Below are 17165 nucleotides of genomic sequence, written 5' to 3'. Positions count from 1 at the left end.
TTGATATATGAATTTGAAATCACGAAATCCCGGCTTAAAAATGTACCTCCATTTAAATGAATTACAAAAGCTAATGATGGAGTCGAATTCCAAAATTCCAATCTTAGGTTTGTAATTCTGGTACATCAAGGTATATCACGCATGTTCAAAAGTATCATTATCTCATAGTACAAACTGTGAAACAAATTGATCAACCATGAGTGCACAATATCTCAATTACACTAAAGTCCCTCAAATATAGACACCTCACTCTTTATCTGAAGTCAACCCCCCCACCACACACACACACACACACAGAAGTCATTCTCTCCCCCAAACACCAACACACGAGCACATTAACACCCCTCTCTCTTGTAAAGTATGGACCCCGACATAGGTCTCTATCACTTTGTCTCTCGGGCATGCACACATCTCTTCCCTCACTCTCTAGGTCTCCCGCTATCTCTCTTACCCAAGCACATGCACTATGTAGAGTGTATATTTCCCATACACACAAAACGTCGCCCCCAAACGTCTATCTCCCTAGTTATGTGGTTCTCGCGCACTCACCTCACACACCACCCCCACTGCAAACAAGCACACTTTGTCTCCTTGTGCACCACTCTCCTCTTTCTATCTCTCCCACATGCGGACCCGCCCCAGCTCCTTCCCTGTATACATATATGTCGTGACTCTTTGCATAGCTCCCTAATGTATAATCGTTCTCGATTTCGCACATTGTTCTCCACACCATCTATTCTAGCTCTCTCATGAAGTCCCTATCACACACACGATGACTCGCTTCCCTTGCATCTCCGTTCATAGGCCAATTTCGGACAACATCAACATTGTCTCCCTATCTATACGCCATTTATGGACACAAACGACCCCTCTCGCCCCCTCTCTTCCTCTCTCTCTCTCTCTCTCTCTCTCTCACCCCTCTCCCCCACACACACTCGATGTCTCTTCCAAATAGTCTGCTCCCCCCGCCCGCACCCATGCTATGTCGCTACTACACATGTCACACCATTCCCCCTTCCCTTATACTAGGTTTACATCATGAGTGGTCTCTCTACTCCACATACACTCTCTCCCTCTCACACGCAAACGCGTGCACAAACACACACAGACACGCACAAACACCCATTTACCTGGATCCTCATCTCTCCTCATGTCTGCATGTGTATCTCACACACTCACTCTCTAATTATGTATATGTGTCTCCATGTTACACAACACAAAGCCCCATGTACATGTCTCTCTCTATCCTCCACACACATAGACACAAAGAATCTGTTATCATTGCCTCAGTCTCTAACATATCACACACGCACTCTCTCTCTCTCTCTCTCTCTCTCTCTCGCAAACATGCTCAACACGGGTTTCCCCGTGAATAACTTACCGTCTATTCATGAACAGTCATGGCAGTACGGCGAACACGAGACGTGAAAAATAATAAATCTACACGTGCTTAGACCACCTAGTATGACTACTAGGACTAGAGCAAGCCAAAAAGCGCGCCGCCGTCACCCCCTCCTTGTCGGCGACGGGAACATCTTCATTTTACACAGTCGAGAAGTCATTGTGCTAAGGCCCCACATGCCGAGGCGTTGAATAGAATGTAGATGCTAGTTTACGGAAGCAAGTATCGATAATACGTCTATATCTCCATACTTATATTTCTTCTCTTATAAAAAACCGAGTTGGTGATGATGGTACGTGTGCCATCTTGCAATATAGACCGTCTGATCTATATCTGACGGATGGAAATTAAACTAAAAGATACCCGCACCCCTCTCCACATTTGCAGACAAGGCCTTCCCTCGTTCATCCTTATCTCCAACAAACCTAATTGTTGAGCAATTAAGAAAGGAAGCCTCTGGAACAAACTGGCCTGGTGGCCGCTGCCGGCGTCGTCAATCCCCATGCCTCCGCTCAGTTCGACCACCAACCACCACCACACCCCACTCCTCTTTACCTTATCTCATATTTCTCGAGATATCATTAGTTTTTACACATGGGATTACTCCCGCAAGGGTCAATCACAACAAGTGTTTTATAAAAAAAATACATCTTGATGTTCCGTGCAATGCACGGATCTTGCTAGTACTCCTACACAAAACTAAGTTGGTGATGCTGGTGTGTCTGCCATCCGTCGTTTCTGACCATTAGATCTACATCTAACGATTGTGAGGTAAGTTGTTGCCTTTTCTCACCAACATCCCACTTGTCTACCAATTTGCAGAAAAACCCATAATTAGTATCTTAAAACCAACCACATCCTTCCCTGACCTCACCAAAACAGCCCAAGGAATATATTCTAATTGAAACATAATATATCTCTAGTGACATATGTATATCAAAATTAGAGTGTTTTGTACCAAGTTTGAGAATAAGTATTATTCTAATTATGATTCGTTGCAACAGACATGAACATTGCTAGTATTTCCAACCATGCATTTCTTTTCCTAGTATTCCATAGTTTCGAGTTTTCCATCAAGATATTAGTCACTCATGGTTGATATTTACTTTCAATCATGTACACATATGCACTATGTAACTAGCCTTGCTTATTGGCTTCCAAAGCTTAACTTTCACTCCTACTTACAATATGTAGAGTATTTAACAAAAAACTACCACTTTCAACCATCCCTAGGAGGAATCTATTGTACAAAAAATAGCAAAAACATACCCAAAATTTCTTAATCCACGCCAAAAACTACCTAGTACTCCTACCGATTAGGTTCATTTAAACCCATTTATGACAGGGTTGGCCCACATGTCCGTGCTGACGAGGAAGCTTAAACCAACACATTTTGTTTGACCGTTGACACGAGGGACCCACATCTGACCTTCTATCCTGTTATTCCCCCTCAAATCATTATTTTTCCTGAACATTACTTCAAACAGTACTGATGCATGTTCGTCGGTGGCGCCGGTGATGAGCGAGTTGGCCGCCCCTCCGCCGGACGGACCGGACGCTGCGCTGGCCTCCACACGGGTTGGCAGGCTGGCCCGAGCGTGACTCACGAGGGAGCAAGCCGCTACGCTGGACTTCACTCAAGCCAGATGGCTGGCCTTAGCGCGGCGCGCGCGAGCAAGCCGCTGCACTGCCTTGCCAATCTAGCTAGCAAACCTTGCAGACAAGCAGCTGGACGGAGCTATCTTGGTTAGCTAGCGGCCGCGAGCGCCGGACGGAGCTGGCATCCGGGCTGCTGCAACATGGGCTCCGCACCGCCGGTGGTTTTGACCTCGCCTTCTGCCGGCGACAGTAGCTGCGTCCCATGGCCGAGGATGACTAGGTGGACGGGCCGGAGGTAGGAGGTCACTCGAGGATTTTTGTTGGTAAGAGCATGTGCAATGGTTGATAAGGTAGTCTTATCTTAAGTCTGCCACGTATGCAAGTGGTAGTAGTTTCTTGGCATTTTAGTGGTTTCTTGCATTATTAGAGCAAGTACAATAGAGCTGAGTCAGCGGGCTATAAGAAATAAACTACTACTACATGTTGGCTATAAGATGGGCTGTAGATGACATGGCACTGGCTTATAGCCAGCAGCTGGCTATACTATTAACGATGCTCTTAGTGGTTTCTTGTAAGGAACAATGTACGTACTACTAGCGACAAAAGGCGATTCTAGGTTGCGTTGTACTCCAACGAGTATTACTAGTGGTCGCGGGAGTGTATACCTCGTTTTGTGGGTTCGATCCTGGCCGAACGCACAACGGCCTTTTTTTAAAAATAGTACTACTACACTTCGCTGCGAGCCAATATTTTACACGGGTAGTTTGGTTTTTGAAGTCACACGGACGTGCGGCCCCACAATCTGGGTGCACTGGACAGCCTAGCCACGTGAACGGGTTTTCATTCCCGGCATCTCGTGGCTCGCGTGCTCGCCCTAGCCGCACCTCGCTTGCAGCTTCCAGCTAGTAGCATATTTAAACTAGCGCCTCCCACTTAATCTCGAGGAGCCGGAAAAGCCTGGCGGGGCATTGGGAACTGTGCAATATGGCTTTGTACGTAAAGTGCTCTACTACTACTCTGTAGCTTGTGGCTTTGCATGCATGGACTTCACTCCATTATCGGCTCTACTATAAAAGAAATTCCTCTTGCCGTGTTTTTTTTGAAACGGAGGCAAAAGCTTTGCTTCATCTCATTCATAAAGAAGGAACTACTAACAAAGTTCGACGAGATCCATTACACCTCCACAAATGGAAGCGAAAAGCCTAGTCTCGCTGTATCAAATAACTCAAATGTTCTGCCCCCGCAGTAAGCATTGCTGATAAACAGGCTACTAGTGTGTGCATCAGAGGAGCGGCTGAGTAGGCCAGCTACGTGAGAGCAGCGGCTGAATAGAGCACCGAGAGTACCCACTAGGGCACTACGCAGGTGTACTTCCCCTGCATTGATAGTACAGCGATGGTTCTAGAGAACAGTAGTACCCTCAACTTCCAACTGTAGCTCCTTGGCCCTGAGATTCAAGAGTTCAAAACTGGTGCACTATACTAGACTAGACTAGAAGTACAGTACATCGCACTACTAGTTGAGAAAAGTAGTACTAGTACTGCTACAGTACGAGTACGTACTCCTCCATCACATAATGTAAGACGTTTTTTGACACTAGTTGGTGTGTACAAAAAATGGCAAAAACATACCCAAAATTTCTTAATCCACGCCAAAAACTACTACCTAGTGCCAAAAATTTCTTACTAGTGCTATTATTTACAGTATAATGCAATCCCATAACGTTCCATAATCCCTTTCTTTCAAAAAATCACTTCTGGAGAGAAGATTGCTATATCCACGCGAGCTTCTCATAGGCCAGCGCCACCGCATGCAGTCATGTGAGAGAGAGGGAGACATCCATGCAGCATGCAGAGAGAGGAGAACGCGGGCGGACAGCCAATGGGCTGCATGGGGCATTTATAGCTGCTAACTCCTCCCATCCTTGCGCCAGGGGTATTTCTGTCCAGAAAGCATACAGCGAGCCCCTGCCTTGTTATCCGGGTCTGCTCTTATGCGCAAAGTAAAAAGAATCGGAGGGAGTACTAGTAGTAAATAATAGCCTCACCCCTTCGCTGAGGAACGATCTATAGTTGGAAGGGACGAGGCCCTGCGGTTACTATGCTCTTATCTCCTCCTCGCCAGTTCCCCTCCCCCCGAAGAGAAGGCAGTTCGTCGCTGCTCCCATGGATTCGCCAGGCGGTTCTCCTCCTTGTCGGGGCTGGGAGACCTTGGATGACGATCCTGTGGGAGAAATCGCACGCCGCTCCGACGTCCTCACCGCCGCAAGACTCGGTGCTTCCTGCACCAACTTTTTCAAGACGCTGCTTAAACAGGCCATGCTTGTTGGTCTTCCATGCATCCTCGAGGAGAAGGTTCTTCTGTGGGACAATCCTTCGAACAGACCACCGCTCCCTGGCCATGGTTGCACATCGATTCCGCTAGAGTTGCCGACGTTGAGAGGTAGTCGGATTTTGTCCGATGAGCAGGTCAGTAATGGAGTTTGATCATGTAGTACATAGTTATTCCATTTCCATCCCATAATTTCTCCGCTGCCCACCATCTTATATATAGGTTTGGGTCGGTGCCAACGAAGATTGGCTTTTATACCTCCGACTGGATACCACCATCATTTTGCACAACATCCACAACAGTGCGGCCATTCCGGTAGACCCATTCTACACCATTGGGATCAGCCTTCCGGACTGGCTGGGCAAGAATACGTATGATGATGCCTACATGAGATTGAAGAAGATAGCAATTGCGGACTCGCCGACAAAGCAACGCGGCTACGATGATTACTGTCTCATCCCGGTGTTCGACATAAGGATTGCCATCAATGCAGGAGGGAGTAACGGCAGAGGCTGGCGCATGTTGGCGGCAGCATATTTTTACCCCTACATGTTCGAAGATGCTATGCGCCATCTAGGCCGCATCTTCGCGGTGACAATCCAGGGGACTTGTTTCATCTGGTTGACATCCTACGGTACGGGAGATTACAAACGGAATGCACAAACCATCATATGCATCCCTAATGGTACTCCATTATTTTGCACGGACCAGTCATCCCCCGATCAAAATAAGATCGCCGATCCTGGATGTGCATTTGCATCCGCGATTCGGTCTAACCTGGAACCTTGTAGCTGACTTTGGCATATTGGGATCAACTATCTTAGCAGTCATTACCCATGGTACCACTGATGTGCAACATGGTCACATAATCTACCATGATCGGATAGTCACCATCTACCCAGGTATTCCATTTTTTAACCCTCTCGCCTTCTCTTTCATTGTTGTACTAGTAGTATACTTTGTAGTACTAGTAGGAGTACTTTTTACCTTGGAGGACGCGTATAGCTAGCTAGGCCCTTGAAGACTTGAACCCACTAGCTGCCACCATTTTTTTTCCAGGTCTTACTATCTCATCCATGTAGCCAAGAGTGGCTATATATAATAAGCCGGTTATTTTACCTCCTCTATAACGGAGTAGTACTATTTGCTGCACAGTATTACTGACCGCCACATTTGAGCACAACATTATTATGCATGGACCTTGACTATGTACGTCACCATGTGTCTAGATCTGGGATGCCGCGTGTACCAGATGAACGGCGCCGAGTTTGACCCCCGTGATGCTACGTGGGTGCCGAGGCACACTCTTGGAGAGTACTCGCTTTTCATCGGGGACAGCTACCCCATTGTGAAGCGGATGCCACCTTCCGTGCACGACACGGAAGGCCTGCCGTTCATGAAGCATGGTTGTGTCTTCAGTGTGCACCGCCGGATGAACGACATGCTGGGACACGCTATCCCTGATTTATGCCGCTTCAGCTTGGATGAGTCTCCATCGTGTGGAACCGGACTAGAAAGCTGCGACAATGATTCCCGTTGCCCACCGCTATGGATCGTGCCATCCATGAAGAACACCTGGGACTGGAACCTGGAGGAGGACATGTAGCCCATCTATAACGTGTAAATGGAGTACGGTAATTGTGAACGGTAGCGCCGTGAATATATGTAGACTAGTCGTGCACAAATTTATCACATGAGTTGGAGATGAACTTGTGTGGCATACTGGCATTTGTCCTTTAGAATTTATTACTAGTAAATTTGTTATGTGTACGTGCAACTTGTGTGGTTGTTGCACGGGCTCCAACATGCTCTTTGAGAAAAAAAGGTGGCACAGTTTTGGATATACGTGGCGTGGCGGCATCATACAGTAGCATCGTTCGCTATAGTTGTACTAGTACACTCCTACTAGGACGACAACTCCTATAAAACCTTGCGCTTGGCTCTTTGCCTCTTCGGGAGGTTCAACAGTTCGTACTCGTGTGAACCTTGCACTTGGCTCTTCGCCTCTTCGGAAGGTCCAACAATGATGATACTACAGTACAATATGCTTCTGGCAATCTGACACCGATTGAACTGCTGCACGTCCACCGCGAGGGCGAGGGCGAGGGAGAGGGAGAGGGCGCTGTAGTCAAAACCCTCTCCTCATCTTGCGAACCACCGCGCGCGTGGGCGAGGGAGAGGCGTAGTCAGCAAGATTCTCCTCGTTCGGCGAGTTGACGGGACACATCAAAGCAGTACTAGTACTAGTAGTAGTAGTCCATACCGCGTCCTTTCCGATTAATATGGCTTAATTTGAAACGAGAAAAATACACTGGCGGTCAACATATGTAACAATACACTCTTTACGGTCACTAGCTCATCGTAGAGCACCGTATTGCACCCTACTGACCGGCCACATAGTCGACGTGGAACTTTGTTGACTGGTTAAATTGTCACCTGGTTTCTGGGTCCCACCTGTCAGTTGGCAGAGCAAAGAAATCAGTTAAACAAAACTTTACGCAGGCGCGACACGAGTCCAATCCTTGCGCGCGAACCGCCCTGGCTGTGTATGTGAGTGCACAGACGTGTCCTCCCTCGGTCTTCCAACAAAGAGTGTACTACATGATGTACATCTACACTTCCAATGTGTTTAGCCTATAATCTAAATCGATATTGATTGACTAATGCACCAACTTGTGCTGTAGGTATAGGCTACATGTCTATCCTTAATTACAGCATGCAACGGCCTTCATTTAATCTTCTTATCTCAATGGTCGCATGCACACATAAGTCTGCTACTTTTGGGCGTTAATTATGCCCTGGTCAATGTGTAAATCTCTAAATGTACAGTCTTTCATGGACGTAGGGAGTAGGTTGAGCACTTGAGCATGAGCGTGTGTGTTGCGTCGTGTGCTGTGTGCCGCATGGGTGTGTGAGTGTTGCGTGCGTCCATGTGTAGGTGCGAGTATTGCATGTTGCATGCATGCATGGGGCTTACTCCCTCCCATTGACATGTTCATATTTCCAGCTTCCTCTGTTCCCTCCATATGGTGATACTCCCTCTGTTCCCAAATAGTACGGAGTAAAAGCCTCCCTCTGTTCCCAAATATGGAGTATTTTTCTTTCTACAGATTTCAACAAGTGACTAGGTACGGAGAAAAATGAGTGAAGTGAGCGTAGAGGCATAGGGATACTATAGAAAGGAAGTCCTCGCGATCCATTTATTTCCCATCTCGGTCAGAGAGAACTATTCAACTAGTCTCTTCTTCTTCCTCCTCTCTTCCCCATCGTCGGCCGCACACCATTTACCCCCGCTCACTGCTCGCCCGCCCGTGCCATCTTCCTTGGTAGCTCGCGTGTACCATATCCCCCCGCTCACTGCTCGGCCACACAAGGAGAAGCTTCTTCGCTCGCCCGCCCGAATCCACTTCCCCACTGGCTCGCAGGCACCGAAAACCCCAATGGCAGAACCGACTGACACGCAGAGCGGCGATTGGAATTCCCTCCCCGATGTTCTCTTGGAGCAGATCTGTAGTCGCATGGACCTACTCAGCACCGTCCGTCTGGCCGCATGATCGGTGTCTTTGTACCGTCTACTCATCTGCAACCGACCGACTCTTTTCAAGACACCCTGCTTGCTGATGCCCGATCCTCGTAGGGGGCCCAGACACAGACTTGACGATCCTACGGAGGTTGCCGTGGTGCCCCTTGACATGCTACCACTACCCGTCCACCTGTCCTTCATGCGCGGCCACTACTGGGTGGGCATGAAGGCCAACTGGATCGTCCTCATCCACCACACCGGTAGTCTGTGGCGTCTCGTGGATATCTACACCCAGCGAGAGATCACCCTTCCATCGTTGGATACCGCCGCCATCGAGCCTCGCGACCCGCCAGACACTCCTGCCTACTACGCACGAGACGCGTCAAGCTTTTGGCTCGACCTCTGTTTGCAGAAAGTTGTAATCTGCGAAGTGCCCACACCATCAGAAGACTACATGGATTACAAGCTCATAGCCTTGTTCAACAAGGGATTAGTCTATCTGGAATCCGGTCACCATACATGGTTATTGCTCATCATCAATCCTGTTGAGGAAACATTTCTGTCTGATGCTATAGTGCACGATGGCATCGTTTACGCGGTCGATGCACAGATTGGCTACCTATATTGGTGGAATCTATCGTCGTGTAATTGTTCTATCTCATCTCATCTTTACCTTATGAATACGACTGCCTGTTCATTTGTTACAAATTTAGAATGCATAGCATGTCTATAACCACATCATTGCTATATGTTCTTCTCATTTCCTAGAATTTTATGACCACACATGTTATTGTTAGAGTTGATATGAGAACAATTGGCATCTAATGATTGTTAGAATACATATTATGAGCATAACATCATGATTGCTATATGTTACTCTCGTTTACAAGATTTTTATAACAACGCATGTTATTTCTTAGAGTTGATATGAGAACAGTAGTAATAAGTGCTATGGTAGAATATGAGTAGGCACTGTCATAGCTGTTTTCCTCTCATTGTTACATGATGTTTGAACCATGACATATTGCTAGAATATGAAAGCCATTGGCTTATTTTTTAACTTGGGTATGGTTATGACCACAGCATTGCAATTCTCTGTCTATGATATGTGTCACTGTTATAATAATCTTAATTCCACACATACTCTGAACATGATTTTTTATTTTTGTCCTTTTGGTCTCCAATTTGAATTGTTGCAGCAGACGCAAATGCGCTGGCCTTCATGATTCCAGGACCTGGAATCATACCAGCCGATGGGTGGTGGTTTATCGCTCGTTCAGCTGACGGCGGTCATTTGATGCTCATTCGCACGTACCAAATTGACCAAACCATTACATCAAACCACATGCAGTACAATGCGTGGGGCATTCGTGACATTGATGGCTATGGCTGCTTCGTGTTCGAGAAAGATCCCAGCTCCGTTGGGCCAGGCGTATTCAACTGGAGGCGGGTTTACAGCCTCGGCAACCACTCCTTGTTCCTTGGGCTCAATTATCCAATCATCCAACCAATCATCGATCATATCACCGGCGATGATTACTGTGCTATGTAACTTCCATTCGCGAGGGGGGCTGTGTTTACACATCATACCATGGGTTTCATGAATCACCATATCCAGAGATTCCTCGACACAGCCTGTTGCCAGATAATCTTCAGTGTGTGAAAGGCATCAAGCTTCCATGCGATGGATGGCTTTTGCAAACCCGACATGCGGTGATGTGGTTCATGCCGACAGCAAATATGCACAACTTGATTCGTGCTGATATCTAGATTGAGCCATGTATTCTGCTGCTGTAGCACGACCCTCTTTTGTTGGATATTATGTACTGTTGTTAGTTTGAATCACTCCTCTAGTTTGAAGGATAGATACCTTCCTGGGATCAAGTGCATCCTAACTCACCTGTGTAGGATGTACTGATAATGATGATGGAGATGCTGTGCAGAAGCCATATATATATATCAGTTAGGCTTCAAGTGCGTACTTGTTAGTTAAACCTATGTATAAATTGTGACACTAAATACGACTAGTAAGTAGTACAGTAGCAGTACTAGTATATGTTGGTCAAATTATTCATCATGTCCACACATTGAATTGACGTGACAACACGCTGCGCGTGAGGTGACACAAGAATCCCGGCGGCGTGTTCGGGTATTCTGGACTTCAGATTTGGAGTACCACTTATCTGTCGAAATCTTTCATCATTCACTTAAAACAGTCGATTGATCATACATTGAGTACCATATAACTGGAATTACCGATGCAAGCGAAGAAGGATAGGCCCGTGCTGCCGGCTGGCGTCAAGTTTGATCCCACGGATCAGGAGCTGATCGAGCACCTTGAGGCCAAAGTGAGTGCTGACAGCGCGAGATTTTAGTCTCTCATCGATTTGTTCATACCAACCATCGACAGCGAGCACAACATATGTTACACCCAACCTGAGAAACTTCCAGGTAAGACACCGATCGGCCGTCTACTTGCACAAATATATTCCTTTGTTTATAGCTCTATTTTTCTTTTTAGATGCAGACCTGGTGAAGCAATTACAATTTGACAGTTAATAAAAAGTGAAACAAGTGACTGCAACATGCCAAAGATGTTATGAAAATGCCAACTAGGTACACTAAAACATGTATTCCACAATACTACAGGTATCACACTGAGTGGCCTAAGGAAGCATTTCTTCCATCGCAATTCCAAGGCGTTCAAAAGGGGCACGTGGACACGTTGCAAGATACAGTCAGAGTACGGCATGCACGCGATGTGGCACAAGACCGACAATACCTTGGCGGTGATGGTCAACGGCCGGCAGACGGGCAGCAAAAAAGGTTCTGGTGCTGCACACCAACAAGAACTTTGACCAGCACAGGACCAACTGGGTGATGCACCAGTGCCACCTCGGGGACCTGGAGCAAGAGAAGGAGCGGGAACTGGTCCTGTGCAAGATTTTCTACCAGACGAACACTAGGGCCAGGAGTAAAAAGATTATAAGTTAGTTTGGTATTGGTAGTTGTACTACCATGTCGTCCGCAAGTTGGTATTGTTGTTAACGATCTTTTGGTATGAACTTGCATTTGCTTCCAACCATCATGCCGAGGGTCGACGTGGATATAAAGCTGAATCATTTGTTTCGAAACGAATTTTCAGGCACCTGATTTTTATTTGATGGGTAGCATAAGCACACGCCGTTCGAATTCCCAGTTCTCCAATTTTTTCGAAACAAGTGCATGCACTTATTATCATGATAAAAAACAATATCCGTGCTGCATCCCAGTTATCAGTCTGTACTTGCAGAATTCTCTCGTTTATTGAGCACGTATATTGTTTTTTCAGGTCGAGCAAGTTTCAACTGGGCTGTAGATTGCCCAGGGTTGTTTTGTTTTTAACAGGCCCAGCCCATGACGACAACAGGGCACAAAGATCCAGCAGGTATCTACTGGCCTCTGGCCCGCCAGCGTTAGTTATATTTTGTCTTACAACATCCGCTGGCAGTTTTTTTACTGAATCAAACACACAGCCCAGTTCTATTTTCCTCTTGAAACACATGTCCTACATCCGTTTTCTAATCTCTACTTATAGTTTTACTAGTTCATATACACGTATCATTATATTGAAAACACATAAAATTCCCTCTTCATATTTACATCCTTATTTTTGTTGTTTTTTCCCACCCAACGCTGATTTTTTACCACTGGTTTTCCCTTAAACCAACTAAATTGTCCCACGTCTTATTTGCTTACAAAAACAAAACGATTTTTTGGCAAATCAATAAGTTCTTAAAAAAATGTTTATCATTTCGGGATTACAACAGTTCGGACTCCAACGAAATATGCAAAATAAGGTTGGACTTTTTGACCGTGGTCCTGGGCAGAAAATGGGCTATAATAAATTACTTAAGAATTAGCAAATGGGCTGCAAATTATAAAAAATAGCAAATGGGCTTTATGTTGTCTGCCACAGATTTGGAGGCTGACTTGTGGGCCTACTAAGTTCATGCGTACACAAGATTTCTCAAAAAAGAAACTTAGTCAACAATCGACTCTACCATCGTCAGACCGTTAGATGTCAATCTAACGGTAATCGTGCTTCTTCAGTCTCTGATCTTCCTGCCCCAGCCGCCCAAACCAGTGCCGTCAGAACCGCCTGCTCCCGCCTCCCGTGGCTGGCAGTGCTGCCGGGAAGGCCTCACAGCCCCATCACACTCGCATCCCTGGCCTGTCTATCCCTCTACTCACCCACACCTCCTGTTATTTTCCGGCAACGACAGCCGAACCAGTCAACCCTTGTACTCTCCTCCGCGTGGGCAGCCACTGCCGTGTCTTCCCTAGCTCCGTGCCGTTCCCTTCGTAGGCCTCGCCGTCGTCCACCGCCCTGGTGCTCTCGGCGCGGCGTGGTCAACGATCTCCATCCAACGGCCGTAGTGCTTCTACAACCTCTGGTCTTCTTGGCCCAGCCATCCAAAGCAGCGTCGGTCGTGCCGGATGCTCCTACCTCCCGTGGCCGGCTGTGCTGCCACAGAGGCCTCACCGTCCCCATACTACTCCCACCGCTAGCCAGACCATCCCTCCACTCACCCACTCCCCCTGTTATTCTGCGGCAACGGCAGCCTCACACCGCAGCCGAACCAGTGAACCCTCATACTCCTCTCCGCGTGGGCATCCACTGTCGCGTCTTCCCTGGCTCCGCGTCGTCCCCTTCCTAGGCCTCGCCGTCATCCACCGCCGTGGTGCTCTCGGCGCGGCGTGGTCAATGTGGTCAACGACCAACTTCCATCGAAAGAGTACTGTACATGGAGAGGCTGACAGCTCGGTCCACGGCAGCTGCAAGGAAGTGCCTCCTTATTACGCGCAAAATAATTATTCCTCCACCTGACAGCAGGGACCCACCGGACGGGCCACCAGTATTTTATGGAAAAACATTTCCCCCTGACTGCTGGGACCCACCGGACGGGCCACCGTATTTCACGGAAAAATGTTTGCCCCTGACTGCTGGGACCCACCGGACGGACCATCGTATTTCGCAAAAAAAAACGTTCCCCCCGCTGTTAGCTCGGACCCACCGGAGTGCCTCCTTATTATGCACAGAAAAATGAATACTCCCCCTGCTAGGTGGGACCCAACATGGTGGGAGGCTGACTTGTGGGCCTACTAAGTTGACGAGGATGGAGGGCTTTGTCAACTTAGTCAATATGAACGATTCTAGCTCCAGTAACCGTACAATGTCCATCCAACGGCCGTAGTGCTTCTTCAACCTCTGGTCTTCTTGCTCCAGCCACCCAAAGCTGCGCCTATCGTGCCGCGTGCTCCTGCCTCTCGTGGCCGCTGTGATGTCGCAGAGGCCTCACCGCCCCCTACTACTCCCACCCCTGGCCCATGCTATCCCTCTACTCACCCACACCCCCTGTTATTCTGCGGCGACGGCAGCTTCACGCCGCAGCCGAACCAGTGAACCCTCGTACTCCTCTCGCGTGGGTATCCACTGCCGCGTCTTCCCCGGCTCCACGTCGTCCCCTTCCTAAGCCTCGCCGTCGTACACCGCCTTGGTGCTCTCGGCGCGGCGTGGTCAATGTGGTCAACGACCGAGTTCCATCGGACGAGTACTGTACGTGGAGAGGCTGACAGCTGCGTCCACGCCCATAACCCAGTTTTTTGTGATTTGCCAAGTAAGTCGCTTTGTCAGGCCAGTTGGGCTGCAAATCTATCAAGACAAGGAGAGCTTCATTCGGCTGGCCGAGAAAATGGCCCATCAGTAATGAGAAATGGGCTGTACATTTTTAAAACACATCAAACCGGCAATTAGTTTAAAATATCTTGTTTTTCATTTCGATATTTTAAATTACATTAATTTTTATGCATGGAGAATTTGTTGGATTTTATATTGATATACATTTAGTTTTAAAATCAGTTTGAATGTGAGTCAAAATTTCGGGATTAAAAACAGTTCGGACCGCATCAAAATATGCAAAATTTCGTTAATTTTTTAACCGTGGCCACAATATGGGCTGTAATGCTAACAAAAAGAATATGTGCTCCAAAAAAACCCTTAAGAATTAGCAAATGCACTGTAAATTATTAGAAATAATGGTAGATGGGTTGTATGCTGTTTTCCACATATTTGAGGCTTTCCTAAAAAAAGGTTGACGCACAAGCAGTGACTGTTGGATGTCCATCAAACGGCCGTCGTGCTTCTTCAATCTCTTCTCTTCCTGCTCCAGCCGCTCAAACAAGCGCCGGGAGGACTGCCTGCTCCCTCCTCCCCGTGGCCGGCTATACTGCGGCACAGGCCTCACTGCCCCACCGTACTCCCATCGTTGGCCTAGCCATCCCTCTACTCACCCACACCTGCTGTTATTCTCCGGCGACGACAGACGAACCAGTAAACCTTCGTACAGTCGTACTCCCCTCCGCGTGGGAAACAACTGCCGAGTCTTCCCTGCCTTTGTGTCGTTCCCTTCCTAGGCCTCGCCGTCGTCCACCACCCTGGTGCTCCCGGCGTGGCCTGGTCAATGTGGTCAACGACGAACATGCATCTGAAGTGGACTGTACGTGGAGAGGCCGACAGCTGGGTCCACGGCCGTAGGCAAGGAAATGGCTCCTTATTATGCGCAAAATAATAATTCCTCCACCTGACATTAGGGACCCACCGAAAAGGCCTCTGTATTTCGTGAAAAAATGTTACCGCCGCTGACAGCTCGGACCCACCAGCTATATCTTCGCACACGAGGAAGTGCCTCCTTATTACGCTCAAAAAAATGAATACCCACCTGCTAGCTGGGACCCACCTTGGTGGGAGGCTGACTTGTGGGCCTACTAAGTTGACGGGGATGGAGGGCTTCTTCAACTTAGTCAATATGCATGATTCTAGCTCCAGTGACCATACGATGTCCATCCAACAGCCGTAGTGGTTCTTCAACCTCTGGTCTTCTTGCTCCAGCCGCCCAAACTAGCGCCGGTCGTGCCCCGTGCTCCTGCCTTCCGTGGCCGGCTACATTGCGGCAGAGGCCTCACCACCCCATACTACTCCCACCGCTGGCCAGGCCATCCCTCTACTCACCCCACCCCCTGTTATTCTGCGGCGACGGCAGCCTCACACAGCAGCGAACCAGTGAACCCTCGTACTCCTCTAGACGTGGGCATCCACAGCCGTGTCTTCCCCGGCTCCGCGTCGTTCCTTTCCTAGGCCTCGCTGTCGTCCACCGCCCTGGTGCTCTCGGCGCGGCGTGGTCAGCGTGGTCAAGGAACGGCTTCCATCGGACGTGGACTGTACGTGGAGAGGCTGACAGCTGGGTCCATGGCCGCAGCAAGGAAGTGCCTCCTTATTACATGCAAAATAATTATTCCTCCACCTGACAGCGGGGACCCAACGGACGGGCCACCGTATTTCGCCCCCCTGACTGCTGGGACCCGCCAGCTACATCTTTAGACGCAAGGAAGTGCCTGACAGTCGGGACCCACCTGGTCAAAGCATACGTAGCGTTGTCATTCTGGTCGCGAACGTGTACGTACATATATACTGGTCGATGTAGAGGTGCGCACGTGTCATAGTAGAGGCGCGCATATGTGTACATATGGGCGGGTTCTCGAACGCCTACTCGCGCATACGTACGGCCAGGGCTCGTGTACATGGCTGGGTCGGAATGGAGAAACAACGTCGTCGTCGTGTTCATGGAGAGGCAACGGAATGCGTCGTGTTCAAGGGGAGGCAACAAAATGCGTCGTGTTCATGGGAAGGCAACGGAATGCGTCGTGTTCATCGGGAGGGCTTGGATGGAACAGGCGATGGAAACGAGGCCTGGCATACCGCAGAACGGAGGAAACGGCCTTGTGTTCGGCTGGCCAACTTCGAAACGGGATCCTGTTCATCGGGAGGGGTCTGGCGTACTGCAAAACGGAGGAAACGGACCTCCTACGGTCGAAACGGGGGTCCTATTGATCGGGAGGGTTGTGGCGTACCGCAAAACGGACGAAACAGACTTGTGTTGGAGCGCTACGGTCGAAATGGGGGTCCTGTTCATCGGGAGGGGTGTGGCATTCCATAAAATGGGACTCCACGGGATACTGTTCATCTCCACCGTTGACCTCCTCGAGCCTCCACGGGCTCCCGTTCATCCAGCCTCCACGGGCTCCTATTCATCCAGCCTCCACCGCGCGCTACTCCACCAGCTACTGTTCAACCACCCCTCCACCGTCTACTGTTCATCCATCCCTCCTCACCACGGGGTCCTGTTCAGCCACCCCTCCACGGGCACCCCTCCACCGTCTACTATCCATCCAGCCCGCCACACCAGGGGTCCTGTTCAACCACCCCTCCAC

This window comes from Triticum dicoccoides, chromosome 7A, assembly GCF_002162155.2.
Source record: "Triticum dicoccoides isolate Atlit2015 ecotype Zavitan chromosome 7A, WEW_v2.0, whole genome shotgun sequence".
NCBI lineage: Eukaryota > Viridiplantae > Streptophyta > Magnoliopsida > Poales > Poaceae > Triticum > Triticum dicoccoides.
Note: the sequence above shows the minus strand (reverse complement) of the source record.